This window comes from Marmota monax, unplaced genomic scaffold (genome assembly GCF_021218885.2).
Source record: "Marmota monax isolate L192 unplaced genomic scaffold, Marmota_monax_Labrador192_F-V1.1 WCK01_AAM20220418_F8-fsc00160, whole genome shotgun sequence".
Classification (NCBI taxonomy): Eukaryota; Metazoa; Chordata; class Mammalia; order Rodentia; family Sciuridae; genus Marmota; species Marmota monax.
In genome coordinates, this window is record NW_026694183.1 from 2,709,697 (window position 1) to 2,726,011 (window position 16,315).

Consider the following 16,315-nt stretch of genomic DNA (forward strand, 5'->3'; position numbering starts at 1 on the left):
AGGCAGCAATGGAGTCTGTTTGTATTTCCACAGTATTCCCAGTGCCTAGTATTTATTACCTCGTTTGTAAATATGTGCTGAAGGATGGAATGAGTCATATAGACTGATCAATTCTTACAGAACCCCAAAATTTCCTTTACATCTCTTTGTTCAATAACCATATTTAAGCCTGTGATTCTCAAAGTGTGGCCCACAGACTCCTGAGACATTTTCTGGGATCCATGAGATGAAATGATTTTTGTACTCCTAGTATATGTTATTTGCCTTCTCACTCTCATTTTTTTTTTTCAATGGGTGGATCAAACCTGGGGACTCATGCATGCCAGGTATTCTTTCTACCACTGAGTTACATTCTTAGCCCCTTCACTCTCATTTTTCTCTATAATTGATAGTGATACTTTCTAGAAGCTATGGAATATGAATGACTTCTTTTGACAGACTCAGTGCAGAAGCAGATATGAGAATTCAACTGTCTCTAATAAGCCAGCCCTTAAATAGATTTACAGAAATTTAAAACAATTCTACTTGTCTCACTAAATTTACTTTTGTTGTAGCAATTATAATTATTTTTCATATAAGTGTTATTTATACTGACACATAATAATGTTTTATCCCCCTCATATTGGGGATTGAAACCAGGAGCACTTTACCACTGAGCTACATTCCCAACCTGTTTAAAAAAATTTTTTTTTAGTTGTAGATGGACACAATACCTTTATTTATTTATTTTTTTATGTTGTACTGAGGATCTATCTCAGTACCCCATACGTGTAAGGCATTCACTCCACTGCTGAGCCACAATCCCAGCCCCCCCCCCCATCTGTTTTTTATGTTTTGAGACAGGGTTTCACTAACTTTATGAGGCTGGCCTTGAACTTGAGAACTTCCTGCCTCAGCCTCCTGAGTGGCTGGGATCATAGGCAAGGGCCATTATGCCCGGCCCATAATATAAATTTTAATAACAACAATAACCTCATTTTGATAGATACAACTCACATCAACTCACAACCCACATACATAACCCATGTAAATTATTTGGGTTCTTAAATTTTGGGAAATGCAAAAGTCCAGAGATCAAAGAATCTGAGAATAGCCGACCTAAGTCAATCTTTTTTTTTTTTTTTTTTTTTAATTTTTGTCTGCCACACCAGTAGATTTCTGAGTTTTTTTTTTTTTTTTTTAAGCAAAGTGCGTCTCTGCCTCGTTGGGTGTGTATCTAATGTTTGGCACTGGTAGGGGATCTCTGAGGGTCAAAGATTTACGGGCTAGGAAGAACGGGGACATCCAGCATGCCCCATCACTTGGGAGCGTGGAAGCAGAGGACACGCAATAAACGCGTCTTCCCGGCCAGTGGTGGAGGAAAGGTATTGGTACCGGGGGCGCAGAGGACGTCAAGGGAGCAGCGGCGCTTGCGCGTTCTGAACGGGAGAAAGCAAAGCTGTGGAGAGCGTCAGCGGGGCGCGCGCAAGGGAATCAGCAGCGCATGCGCAGGGAAACGGCGGGAAAGCCCTCTCGTGATCCTGGTGAGCTTGAGGAGCGTGCGCATCCGACGAGGCCGGAAGAGGCCAGAGGAGGTTGCTGGGCGTTGCAGTCGATATTTCTTCACTGTCATTTAAGTCACTCTGATCAGACTGAAGACCCGGTAGGGATCTCGAGGCCCCGGGGAGAATGACTTAGCCTGGGAGCCCTGGAACGTTCCCAGCGGTGGGGTGTGTGGGGCTGGGCTCGCTGCCTTCCCGGAGGGGCGCCAAGGGGTCGAAGGGGTCCTGCTTCCCCCGTTGGACCCAGGAAACTGCCTGCGGCCGCTTTGGCCCTCCCGGTGCGACTTTGAGCCTGGGCCGGGCCCTGACCTCGCAGGACGGGCCGACAGCCCTTGCCCTTGGGTGACAGGCGATTGTTATCCAGATGGTGACAACCCCAGACCAGCCGCACCACCAGCCTGTTGGGAACCACGACTTGTTTCCTGCTCTTGGAGGAACTCCAGCCCCCTCTTCGCCTTTTCGGAGGCTCTAGTTCTGAGGAAGGAAGTAAACGAGGGAATGGGCGACCGTGAGGGAAGAGGAGAGGAGCTGCGGGGGGCGGGCAGGGCGGCCCGCGAGGGAGCAGCGGGGCCCGCGCTGCAAGCTTCCCGAGCGGGCGGTTGGCCGGACGCGGCTCTCACTCAAGGGTTAAACTGGCCAATTTGCCAGAAAACACTTTGGAAGGGCTGCTCTTCTTGAATGTGGTGAAGGATGGAGACTCTGGTTGGCAGAGGGCCTGCCTCCCATGCGCAGGGCCCGGGCTCAGCCCCCAGCACCACGAGGGAATGACGACCCCACGGCGAGTCTGTCTCCCACGTGTGCACCTGGCCTTGAGGGGCGGAGTCAGGGGTCGGTTAACCACGCGGTGCACTCTGAGAAGCAGAAATACTTTGAGGTATGTTCCGTTTCAGCTGCTGGCAAATATCTCGGAGCAGTGAAGATTTATGCCTCTAGGTAAGCTGACAACTCTCAGATGTCTCCAGCTTCCCGAGCTTCCTTAACTTTTATATAAACCGATTGGAGTTTTCTGTTCACTTTTTTCCTTTTCAATATTTTTTAGTTGTTGATGGATCTCTGTTTGTTTATTAATTTATAGGTGGTGCTGAGAATCGAACCCAGTGCCTTATACATGCTAGGCAAGCACTCTACCACTGAACCTCAGCCCTTTTTTTTTTTTTTTGTAAAATATTTATTTCTTAGTTTTAAGTGGACACAACATCCTTATTTTACATTTATGTGGTGCTGAGGATTGAAATCAGTGCCTCAAGCATTCTAGGTGAGCACTCTACCACGGAGCCACAACCCCTCAGCCCTCCTTTTTCAAAAGAAAAAGAAAAGCCAAACCCAAATGAAAGAAGTAATGGTAGATAATTTTCAGAGTTTATCTTGCTTGATTTTATGTTGAAAATATGAGACTTAATTAGATCCGTTTTCTATTTTTAGTTTTTGTGACACCATTCTGAACATTTCCACTAATTATTTGGCTATTTCGGCTATTTTTTGTACTTTTATTTTATTTTTATTTTTTAAAAAATACTTATCTATTTATGTATCTTTAGTTTTAGGTGTTTTTATGTGGTGTCAAGGATTGAACCCAGTGCCTCATGCATGCCAGTCAAGCACTCTAAAACTGAGCCACCACCCCAGCCCCTGTACTTTTATTTTTAAAATTTAAAGTTGTGGGGCTGGGATGTAGCTCAGTAATAGAGCACGCACCTCACATGCACAAAGCCCTGGGTTTAATCCTCAGCTTCAAAAGGATTATGGGCTAAAGCAAAGTGATCTAGTTACCAAGTCTCAAATATCCAAGAGTCCCTGGAAAAATTCATGTTGTAAGAGACAAATATATGTAAAGCACTCAGTACTATGCCTACCACACAGTATATGGTGAATGAAGGCTGACCATAATTTTCATTACTTTTATCAAAGTACCTTATAAAACAAAAAACAAAAGTGAAATACAATACTTATTCAGAAAAGTGTATCGAACAGAGTTTCTAATGAATAATTACTAATTTTGTATCTGCATATTAGCCTATTTTCTGTTACTATAACAAAATATCTGAAGCCTGGTGTTTACAAACAAAAGAGGTTTATTTCTGTTGATAGTACTGGAGGTTCAACATGTCACTGCATTCTGCTCAGCCTTGATGAAGGTGTCTTTGCTGTGTCACAACATGTTGATTAGCCCATGGTAGGAGTATGTATGAGAGGGAGACATCATCTGGCAAGACAAGAAACCAGAGATTCAGGGGTCAAGCTTGCTTCTTCATAACAACTTACTCTTCAGAAAACTCACTCATTCTAGGAGAATAAATCCTTTCTGAGGTTGCTGGCCCTAGAGATGCCTATTGTATTGAGATGTTTTTACTTACCGATTTGGAGGTATTCTTTATGTATTTTAATTCTGATAAAAATACACACCACATGAGGGCTAGGGTTGTGGCTCAGTGGCAGAGTGCTGGCCTAGGATACATGAGGCACTGGATTTGATCCTCAGCACCACGTAAAAATAAAATAAAGATACTGTGTCAAAAAAAATACACACCACATGAAATTTACTGTCTTAACCATTTTTAACTGTGCAGTTCAGTGGTATTAAATATATTGATAATGTTATTCAACCATCATCACAATGTATTTTCATAACTCTTTTCATATTGTAAGACTGAAAGTCTAAACTTATTGAACAATAACTCCTTATTCCCCTTTCCTTTCAGCTACCAATAGTCATCATTTATTTTCTGCCTGTATGATTTTGACTACTGTAACTCATGTAACTGTAATCATATAGTATTTGTCTGATTTATTTCACTTAACATAATTTCCTCAAGGTTCATCCCTTTTATAGCATAGATCACAATTTCCTTCCTTTTAAGGCTGAATAATATTCCATTGTATACATATGTATATCAAAGTTTGCTTATCCATTTATCCATCCATGGACACATAGGTTGCTTCCACGTTTTAGCTGTTGTGAATAATAGCTGTTATGTAACTGGATGTATAAGCATCTCATAAAATCCTGCTTTCACTTATCTTGTGTTTATACTCTGTTGCTGGGTGATATGGTGATTCTATTTTTAATATTTGAGGACCAACCATATTGTTTTTCTTAGCAGTTGCACAGTTTTACATTTCTACTAACAGTATACAAGGCTTCCAATTTCTCTACATTCTTGCTACACTTCTTATTTTCTAATTTTTTTTTTTTTACATTAGTCATCCTAGTGGGTATGGGTGTGAGGTGATATCTCACTGTAGTTTGCTTTTTTAAATATTTTTTAGATGGACACAATATCTTTATTTATTAATTTTTATGTGGTACTGAGGATTGAACCCAGGGCCTCGCATGTGCTAGGCAAGCGCTCAACCGCAGAGCCACAACCCCAGCCCCTGTAGTTTGCTTTTTTATTTTTATTTTTTTGCAGTGCTAGGGTTTTAACCCGGGGCCTCATGCATACTAGGCAAGCACTGTACCTAATTATTTGGCTATTTTGGCCAAATACAGTGAGCCACATCCCTCACTGTAGTTTTGATTTCTATTTCTTTAATGGTTAGTGATTCTGAGCATCTTTTCATATGTTTCTTGACCATTTGTGTATCTTCTTTGGAGAAATGTCTATATAAAAGTCCTTTGTCCATTTTTGCATTGTTTGATTTTTTTTTTTGTTGTATTTCAGGAGTTCTCTATATATGATTTGCCAATATTTTATCTCCTTCTTGGGGTTGCCTTTTAACTGTTGTTTTTTATTTTTGGGGGGGGGAGTGGTTGCTAGGGTTTGAACCCAGAGCCTAGTGCATTCTAAGCACACACTCCACCACTGAGCTTTACCTCCAGTCTCTTTACTCTGTATCTTTTAACGTACCTTAAATTTTTCTTTAGCTGAATTATGTGGCACACACCTATAATCCCTTCTACTTGGGAGGCTGGCCTGCATTTAAATATGTCAAAGTTATAACGACAAGGAAAGATGGAAGTGTTGTAAGTCTGGAATTACAATTTTAAGACTGAAATCATGTCAAGGTTAATTTTTTTTTTAAGTTGCAAACTCTGGATACTCCTACCATTTACCACTAAAACAAAAGAAAGCATCTTTTAGGACAAAGAGCCACATGAACACCGAAGTACAAACTTACCCATAATCTTCCCACCCAAGGGAAAAAAAATTTTAAAGTTGAGTGCCTGTTATCCCATTTACTTGGGAAGTTGATGCAGGAGGATCACAAGTTCAAGGCCAGTCTCTGCAGTTCAGAGAGATACTGCCTCAAAATAAAAATAAAAAATGTTGGGACCACAAAATGAATTATGGTCCTAGAATTGTCCAGGGACAGAGGTGATAGCTCTCTTGGGGATTTCTTTGCACCAGTCGAAGATTGCCCAGTTGCTATGATGATGTCCTGTTCAAATGCAGGCCAGTTGTTTTATAGAGTGTTCCTTAGTTGAGTTTGCACTGTAATGTAAGGAAAAGGCTTTTTTCCCTTTACTTATGTCACTATAAATATATGCATTTTTAAAATTAATTTTTTAAATTTATATATGACAGTGGAATACATTACAATTCTTATTACACAAATAGAACACGATTTTTCAAATCTCTGGTTGTATAAATTTATACATTCTTATTTGGTTGATAAGAGCTACTTCAACCTGATTCCTGTGTCCAGTATTAATTTTTAATTTTTATTTCTTGATATATATTTTTCTTTTTTAAAAAAAATCTATTTTATTTAGTATAACTGATAAAGTTAACAGACAAATATATTTTAAGGTAACAAAATGTTATAATTGATGTTTACCATCTACATTTTTTTTAGTTGTAAGATGGACAAAATACCTTTATTTTATTTGTTTTTATTTTTATGTGATGCCAGGGATCAAACCTAGTGCTTCACACATGCTAGGCAAGCACTCAATCACTGAGCCACAACCCTGGCCACTTACTGTCTATATTTTAAAGGTTATTTTACTGTAGTCAAAGACTTCACAATTGGATTTTACCCATTTTTGAAATGTAAAATGCACAATTATAATATTCATAGTACATATTTTACAATTTTAAAGTTTTAGCAAAAACATTTGAGTTTCTGCAAGTAAAAGCAAGAGTTCTTCTATACTTAAGACAAATAAAATGCATTACTGATAAAGTGCCAATGGATTAGATAATGCAGTTTCAACTATTTCATTTTTGGGGAGGAGGACGAAAGTACATAAATCAATTATAGAACTAGTAATTTTCATTATGTTAGTATAGAGCTAGCAATTTTCATTATGCTTTGTAATAAGTGAAAGAGTGCTTGTAGTAGATATTAACCACAATAAAGAATTTTTCTCAAGAAAGTTCACAATTAACATGACAAGCTGCTAAGACGTTGCTGAATGGAATTTAGTGTCCAGAGTTTTAAAAAAAGTGCATTCTTGAACTAAGATAAAACTAATTCTACCAATAACAAGAAATGTATGAACTGCAAATAAATCAGAGAATCTCTCTCTTTTTTTAAATGATAAACTAGGTTTCTATCTGTTGTAAAGAGTTTTTTACAACAATGCATGAGGCTCTGGGTTAAAACCCTAGAGAAGGAACTAGTGGTGAATGACAAAGTTTGGCAAAAGTATTTTTCTAGCAGGTGAAAGCTTTGTGTGCATTGCTATACGATGCATCTTTCACATAAAGAAAAAATGTTTACTAGATATATACAGCACTTTTCAGGCACTTGGCCTTACTTGGTAGTTAAATTGGTGTTCAGATGTTTATTTAATGGAAAAAAATTAAATTACAAAGTGACTTTAAGCCATGTTCCCACAGAACATCTGTGTTCTGTAAACTAAATCCATATGCTCCCTGCTAAAATCAAATAACGATGCCCTATACCCAATTCAGCAGAAAAAATGTAAGAGATCAAAGTTAATAGACTGAATTTTCTCAATTTTAGGATTTTTCACTGTAAGTTTTTCTTAAATCTATGTTGCCTATTACTAGCAGAGGGGAAAAAAAGCTTGAAACTGATGAAATATGCCTAGGTACTATTGGAAAACTTGAAACTATCAGAACTAGCAGTACAACATAATTGTTTATGGAAATATGCTTTTTTTTTTTTTTTTTTTTTGCTTTTATACTGCCTAAGAGCCACATTTTCTCATAGGAAATGTGTTCCTAGTTAATATTAGAGAATTCAGAATGTAAGGGGCTGGGGTTGTGGCTCAGTGGTAGAGCGCTTGCCTTGCATGTGCGAGACCCTGGGTTCGATCCTCAGCACCACATTAAAAAAAAAAAAATAAGTGAAATAAAGGTATTGTGTCCAACCACAACTAAAAAACAAATATTAAAAAAGAATTCAATATGTAAACATTTTAAGGTACCCAAAAGAACATTATGAATTTTCAATCTGTTATCCCTAAATATGTTTGAGAACCATTACATGAGTGTTTGGCTCTAAAACCATCTTTGGGGTCCATGCCAAAGGAATGCTATCAAATATATCAGTCAGAATAGGGCTCCAAGGGTGGACCAATGTTACAGAATAGAGGACACAGAGACTAATCCACAAAGCTACAACTATCTTATATTTGATAAAGGAGCTAAAAGCATGCAATGGAGGGAGGATAGCATCTTCAACAAATGGTGCTGGGAAAACTGGAAATCCATATGCAACAAAATGAAACTGAATCCCCTCCTCTCGCCATGCACAAAAGTTAACTCAAAGTGGATCAAGGAGCTAGATATCAAATCAGAGACTCTGCGTCTGATAGAAGAAAAAGTTGGCTCCGATCTACATATTGTAGGGTCGGGCTCCAAATTCCTTAATAGGACACCCATAGCACAAAAGTTGATAACAAAAATCAACAAATGGGACTTACTTAAACTGAAAAGTTTTCTCTCAGCAAGAGAAACAATAAAAGAGGTAAATAGGGAGCCTACATCATGGGAACAAATTTTTACTCCTCACACTTCAGATAGAGCCCTAATATCCAGAGTATACAAAGAACTCAAAAAATTAAACAATAAGAAAACAAATAACCCAATCAACAAATGGGCCAAAGACCTGAACAGACACTTCTCAGAGGAGGACATACAATCAATCAACAAGTACATGAAAAAATGCTCACCATCTCTAGCAGTCAGAGAAATGCAAATCAAAACCACCCTAAGACACCATCTCACTCCAGTAAGATTGGCAGCCATTATGAAGACAAACAACAACAAGTGCTGGAGAGGATGTGGGGAAAAGGGTACTCTTGTACATTGCTGGTGGGACTGCAAACTGGTGCGGCCAATCTGGAAAACAGTATGGAGACTCCTGGGAAAGCTGGGAATGGAACCACCATTTGACCCAGCTATTGCCCTTCTTGGACTTTTCCCTGAAGACCTTAAAAGAGCATACTACAGGGATACTGCTACATCGATGTTCATAGCAGCACAATTCACAATTGCTAGACTGTGGAACCAACCCAGATGCCCTTCAATAGATGAATGGATAAAAAAAATGTGGCATTTATACACCATGGAGTATTACGCAGCACTAAAAAATGACAAAATCATAGAATTTGCAGGGAAATGGATGGCACTAGAGCAGATTATGCTTAGTGAAGCTAGCCAATCCCTAAAAAACAAATACCAAATGTCTTCTTTGATATAATGAGAGCAACTAAGAACAGAGCAGGGAGGAAGAGCAGGAAGAAAAGATTAACATTAAACAGATACATGAGGTGGGATGGAAAGGGAGAGAAAAGGGAAATTGCATGGTAATGGAGGGAGACCCTCATTGTTATACAAAATTACATATAAGAGGTTGTGAGGGGAATGGGAAAATAAACAAGGAGAGATATGAATTACAGTGGATGGGGCAGAGAGAGAAGATGGGAGGGGAGGGAGGGGGGATGGTAGAGGATAGGAAAGGTAGCAGAATACAACAGTTACTAATAGGGCATTATGTAAAAATGTGGATGTGTAACCGATGTGATTCTGCAATCTGTATTTGGGGTAAAATTGGGAGTTCATAACCAACTTGAATCTAATGTATGAAATATGATATGTGAAGAGCTTTATAATGTTTTGAACAACCAATAAAAAAAAAATTAAAAAAAAAAAAAAAGAATAGGGCTCCAAGATAAAGACAACTCAATTCTGTTTTAAAATGGAGAATATGGCAAGATTTCAGTATAACTGCTACTAATATTTCCATTTTTTCTGAAATACCTAGCAAGTAGTTGTTATTAAGGATTTTTTATATGTATGTAGTAAAGTGTTACAATTTGGGAATAGTTTGCAATATACTTTCAGGCAGTAAGCTTTAAAATAATGAAACTTCAGCTCTTAGCACAAACATCCCTGAGAATAATGCATTCAAATTATAGTGCAACTAGAAACAATCTAATTGAGAAACCTTAAAGTACAAAAACAAATTCTGGAAAAGTGTAAATTAAAATTTAAAAGTTACCAACATTTGAGGCACTACCAGCCTATAGTACTTTTAATTGGGAAGGACTTTGGAAAAAGAACAAACATACAAAGCTATATGTGCACATGTACACACTCATATTGTGCTGTAATGAAAAATTGTGTCCATAAGTTTTATAGCCTAAACATTTTATTGCAACATTTCCTGTTTAAGATATTATTGTTAGGCTGCAGGAATTTTGGTAATTAATATAAAGCATGGTATAGAAATCTGTACCATTAAGAGAAACTGAGGCCAGAGCTTGGTTAGCAACAATTTCTTCAAGTGACTGACAGCCCTTGGAGGAGAGCATAAAAGAACATCGCAATTATGTTATGATGCAAATGTGTCATCAGAACAGCAATGATTTGAATCTGTCAGAGAGTACACAACTTTGTAGCAAATAAGGTGTAACGAAATGTTCACAATAGAAATAAAATATGCTTTCTTAGAAAGAAACAAACTTCAACCTGTTAATATTGTTTATAAACTGGTGAAATGTGTACAGACAAAAATGGTGTATCATTGTATAATCTATCAACATGACAATCTAAATTCTACACATAATAACTTGTAATATTTAACATTTGCTACAAAAAAAGTACAACAAATAGTAGGAATCAACTTTTAACTTTTCTCTGATGCCAAAAAAGAATGTACGCCTGTAATCCAGTGGCTCAGGAGGCTCAGGCAGGAGGATTGTGAGTTCAAAGTCAGCCTCAGCAATTTAGTGAGGTGCTAAGCAACTCTGTGAGACCCTGTCTATAAATAAAGTACAAAATAGGGTTAGGGATGTGGCTTAGTGGTTGAGTGCTCCTGAGTTCAATCCCCAGTACCAAAAAAAAAAAAAAAAAAAGAATTCACTTCTGTTCTGTTAAAAAAATATATGTTCCCTGCTTCCTTTTAATACAATTTATAAAGCTTTACTAATTAGTTATAGAGAAATGACTTATGTGAAAATAAAGTCCCATATCTTCAAAATCTATAATTATGTTAGAGTATTTACACTTCATATAGTATTTAAAATGCAATATTTATACATAAATAGCTTTTGTCATACAAGGTATGGAGATAGAGATGCATTATTATCATTTATAGATCGTTATATCACAATTGAAAACATATTTATGTAAAGTTTGACAAATTAGGAAGAACAAGGGCATACTAATCTAGAACTAATACTAGTTCAGAAGTCTAGTATGGTTAACTGGGTCCAGAAGAATGACCAGCCAGCAACACAGTTTAATACTTTTCTGGAATTCCTATGGGTAATGTCAACCAGAAGTGAGAGATTAGAGTACTACAAAAACTAAAGCAGTATGTAGTAAATACTTAAATAGAATACTGGAGGGAGATATATTTGTTAGCTTATTCCTTTCTGCCTCGGACACCTCAGATGAAGTATCCTTAAAGTCTCTTCCTGTTGCCTTTCATGTCTAAATCAGACTTCCCTAAAGAGCCAGAACAGCTGTTGAAGCTGTTCATTGAAGGGCTGAGCTTTGAAACAACTGAGAGTCTGAGAAGCCATTTTTGAGCAATGGGGAAGATTCATGGACTGTATGGTAATGAGAGACCCAAATACCAAGTGCTCCAGGGGCTTTGGGTTTTTCACTTAAACACCACTATGGAGGAAGTGGATGCAGCCATGCATGCAAGACCACACAAGGTGGATGGAAGAGTTGTGGAACCAGAGAGCTGTCTCAATAGAAGATTCTCAAAGACCAGGGGCCCACTTAACTGTGGAGAAGATCTTTGTTGGTACCATTAAAGACCCTGAATCCACATTACCTACAATATTATTTTGAACAGTTCGGAAAAATTGAAGTTATTGAAGTCATGACTGACCAAGGCAGTGGAAAGAAAAGGGGCTTTGTGTGGGGAGCCACAAAGAATGACCGTACTCTTCTAGTCCTGATGCCTCAGATTCTGACCAACCATTGCATTCGCTCTGGTTAGGGCAGAGTCTAGCTTGGATAGTAAGGGATCTTTTTTGTGGGATGTGCCCACAGGGTTGAGTTACACTCACCTGTTCCCTTGTATCCCTGCCCCTTCTCGCCTTTTTTGGATAGAACTTTCTAAAGAACAAGAGTTCCCCCAATAAAAGCTCACTTACATGCTCACTCTCTCTTGCCTGCCTCTCGTGACTTTCTCTTGCTCTCTCTCTTGGGAAGCCTGAGGCCGAAAGTGGAGAAGCTGTCCTGAAGCTTGTGCAAAGGTAAATTGTGTCTGTGTTTTGTTTGGTGTCCCTGCAGATTCACACCAGCCATCTTAAGTTCAACTGCCGCATAGGTCGGGGCGGCAGCTTAGCTTTGTAATTTTTGACAAACAAGACTGTGTGTCATTCAGAAATACCATACTGTGGGAGTGGCTATAGCTCAGTGGCAGAGCACTTGCCTAGTGTAGGTGAGGCACTGGGTTCAATCCACAGCACCACATTAAATAAATGAAGACATGCTTTCCATCTATAAGTACAAAAAATAAATGATAAAGAAATACCATACTGTGAATGGCCACAACTGTGAAGTAACAAGAGCCCCATCAAAGCAAGAGATGGCTAATGCTTCATTAAGCCAAAGAGGTCGAAGCAGTTCTGGAAACTTTGGAGCTGGTTTTGGAGGAAATGACAATTTTGGTTATGGAGGGAACTTCAGTGGCCAGGGTGGGTGTGGGAACTTTGGAGGAAGAAGCTCTGGACCTTATGGTGGTGGAGACCAATATTTTGCTAAACCGTGAAACCAAGGTGGCTATGACGGTTGCAGCAGCAGCAGTAGCTATGGCAGTGACAGAAGGTTTTAATACTGCCTGAAAACAAAGCTTAGCAGGAGAGGAGAGCCAGAGAAGTGACAGGGAAGCTATAGTTTACAATAGATTTGTAAACTCAGCCAAGCACAGTGATGGCAGGACCTAGCTGCTACAAAGAAGATAAGATTTAGACAATACTCATGTGTATGGGCAAAAAAACCTCAAGGACTATATTTGTGACTAATTGTATAACAGGTTATTTTAGTTTCTTTTCTGAGAAAAGTGTAAAGCTCTGAAAGGTTTAATGTAGACTTTTTTTTTTTTTTTGCATTCATGCTTGTTGATTGCTAAATATAATGGTCTAATCATGATGTGGAATAAGTGTGTCTTAAAAATAAAAGAGGGGCTGGGACTGTAGCTCAGAACGCTTGCCTAGCATGTATGAGGCATTGGGTTCAATCCTTAGCACTGCATAAAATAATAAACAAAGGCAAGCTGTCCACCTACAACTATTTTAAAAAATTAAAAAAAAACAATACTGGAAATAATTCAGCCTAATTACTAATTGTGCTTTAGATGGGCAAAAGCTAATGTCTTACTAAAATAATTATTGTGACTTCAGTATTTCTTGTGCTTTAGAATCCTCTTCCTTGTACTTAAAGTATCTTGCTTCTTGTCCAAATGGGTTTGTTGAGGCCAAGACAAAATTTTAAAGTGTGTACAAATTAAGCAACTGAATTTTGGAGATCTTATGTTCCTAACACTCTTTCTGGTCACTTATTAGATGAGTTATATCTCATGTTTTTCTCTAGATGATAGGAACAAAGACCTTTGAGGTCAAGCCATGATGGGAAAGATCTCAGAACTTGTCTTAGAGAACTAAGGCATTACTGAGATAAGTGATTTTGTTCTAAGTTTCACTCCAATGTAATCATTGCTACTGAGCTAAACTCTATAATGATGTCTAAAATTTTGGAATGACTATATATGGATATATATTGGATATATATGGATATATACATGTGCATACACACACACACACAAACATATGTATGAATGATCTAAAAGACAAAATGGGAGTGCAGTGATGTCACCTGAAACACTTTAAAGAATGATTTCACTTATAGACTTCTTTCCTAGTTAAATTTCACATTTCACATTGGTACTGAATTAAGACAGAAAACAGAAAAAATACATAACACTTAAAATAAGTTAAATAGAGCTAGGGTTGTGGCTCTGCGGTAGAGCGCTTGCCTAGCATGTGCGAGGCCCTGGGTTTGATCCTCAGCACCACAGAAAATAAATAAATAAAATAAAAGGTATTGTGTCTAGCTACAACAAAAAATAAATATTAAAAAATAAGTTAAATAATAATTTTAAATAAAGTAACATTTATTCCATGATTGACTTTCATTTTACTTTAGAAAAAAATACATAAATTTAACAAATCAATTTAAAGAATTCCAAGTCAACTTAAGAATTCTCAGTTTTAGTCTAATATTTTTTTTTCTTAAATATTTATTTTTTAGTTGTGGTTGAACACAATATCTTTATTTTATTTATTTATGTGGTGCTGAGGATCAAACCCAGGGCCTCGCTTGTGGCTACTGCTGAGCTACAACCCCAGTCCAAGTCTAATATTTTAAGGTAAAAAAATACTTTAAAATGGTTGAAAAGGAACAATTACTGGTAAATACCAACACTTAATTCAACATGGTTGCAAAAAAAGCACTGCACAGTGTCCTGTAAAGCAGGTCAGTCCTTTCAATGCCAGGGAGTCATGGGGAACAAAAGCTAAAAGCAAAAATACAACTAAAAAGCTGCTTCCTGGGCTGGGGCTGTAGCTCAGTGGTAGAGCACTTGCCTCGCAGGTGTGAGGCACTGGGTTCGATCCTCAGCACCACATAAAAATAAATAAAGACATTGTGACCATCTATAACTAAAAAATTTCTTTAAAAAAGTTGCTTCCTGATTTTTATGCTGATTACAAAGGTCTCAAGTCAAAACCTAGAGTTTACCAACCTCCTTTGCCACTATCCTTTTTGTCATCTTTACAGTGTGACTTGTTTATTTTCACCCAACAGCTCAGTGTCCCTCTGTCAATGACAAGCAAGTACTAAAACCACCATCTAAGGCATACGTCTGCCAACAGTGTGGCAAAGAATGGTATGACCAAAGTAATGTATATCATTTCACACAACCACCAAGATAACTGATACTCTTTGATAACATGATTTTTGTTTAAAGATTTGTTTGCCACACACAGACTGAAACTAACAATTTAAATCCATAATCTACGTATTCTATGACATTAAGTCTGAAATTAATGCAGAGCAATTTAACTTAAATGTGGTACTTCAGTACTACCAAATGCTATATTATCTTTTTTAAAACCCTAGTTCAATAATCATTTTATTAAAATTAAGGAATGATTTGCTCAGACAAATCACATTTGCTGAAGCTTCATGTTTCTTGGACCCACATAATAAAACTGTAGGAATGTTATAGGAAAGACAAAATTTTAAAAAATTGTATATATTGATTTTTTTGAGTTGCTGACTACTTGCAGAATGAACCAGCACAACTTCAAAACAGTTAAAAAAAAATGAGGTTGCTTATGAATGTCATACCTTTGGTGACAACTTAGAACCAAACTTTAGATCTGCAATTGATCCAGATCCAAACTGTTGGCTCGTGCCTGATGTCCCCATTTATTTGCAGTGCTTTATGGCTTCAGCATATTCTTCACTCCTTGCACACATAACAGACACCAGTACATCTTCACCTGCATTGTACTTTCTATTTCTTTGCCTACCTTATTTTCTGGCAGTTTAAGATCCTCATGAACTTAACCAGTTTCTGTTGTTAGGGAAAGGTAACCATCCTGAATGCACATCAGTTGATAATCATTTCTCTTAATATTTGGAACATCCATCTTATGAGTAGAAAGGCACATATCTTCATATTTTTTGCCTATGAAAATATCAGTTCCAACAAGGTATACCTTGGAATGACCATGCTTTCCAGTTTTAGAAGTTGACATCTCTACTGTTTTCGCTTAGTTGTCCTTCGAGTACCGCAAAACTGTTTTTGAGCAGTGCTGAGCACTGCATAGGATAAGTGCTGGAATCCCCAGCATCTCTGGTAGTGAAATCAGTTTCGTCTGCTATTGTGGGCTGGGGAATGCTAGTTTTTCTGAGAAAGCTTTCAGCAGGTGTAGAGAACCTATCATTTGTGTATCCTCGCCAGTTCCCTGCAGCTGCTATATATATATATATTTTTTTTGAGTATTAAAGTAATATGCTTTTTTTGTAGACAGGTTACAACTATCTAAAAGAGAGAAGGATATAAATTTTCCAACAGTCCTTTCCCTTCTATATGTTCATGCATTTTTCTGTCAGTCTTTTCTTTTATTGCATACTTACATATAGTAGAGATAAATTAAAGACATATCATTGAATTGTAAACATTTCCTGAGCAACCAAGAACTCTTTGGAAATAGTGTGTCTTACAGTTCATTATCCATGTGACCAGATGTGCCAGTGCTGACTTGAGGCCTACCTGCAACCTCTGATTTTGTATAGTATGCTCATTCCCTCTAAAATAAAGCTCCA

At 37.7% G+C, this 16,315-nt stretch overlaps 1 protein-coding gene and 1 pseudogene across 5 annotated transcripts in view; one reads left to right on the forward strand and one right to left on the reverse strand.

The window, feature by feature from the left end:
- The first annotated feature begins 1,229 nt into the window (after positions 1-1,229).
- Slc6a16 (solute carrier family 6 member 16) overlaps positions 1,230-16,315 on the forward strand; it is a 34,898-nt gene continuing 19,812 nt past the window's right edge. Inside the window, exons 1-2 of one of the 5 annotated variants that reach the window (XM_046466317.2) lie at positions 1,230-1,642; positions 1,906-2,474. The gene's annotated coding sequence lies outside the window, so the exon portion shown is untranslated. The other 4 variants (XM_046466319.2, XM_046466320.2, XM_046466322.2 and 1 more) reach the window with 4 other exon arrangements.
- LOC124107807 (eukaryotic translation initiation factor 5A-2-like) lies at positions 15,413-16,220 on the reverse strand (annotated as a pseudogene).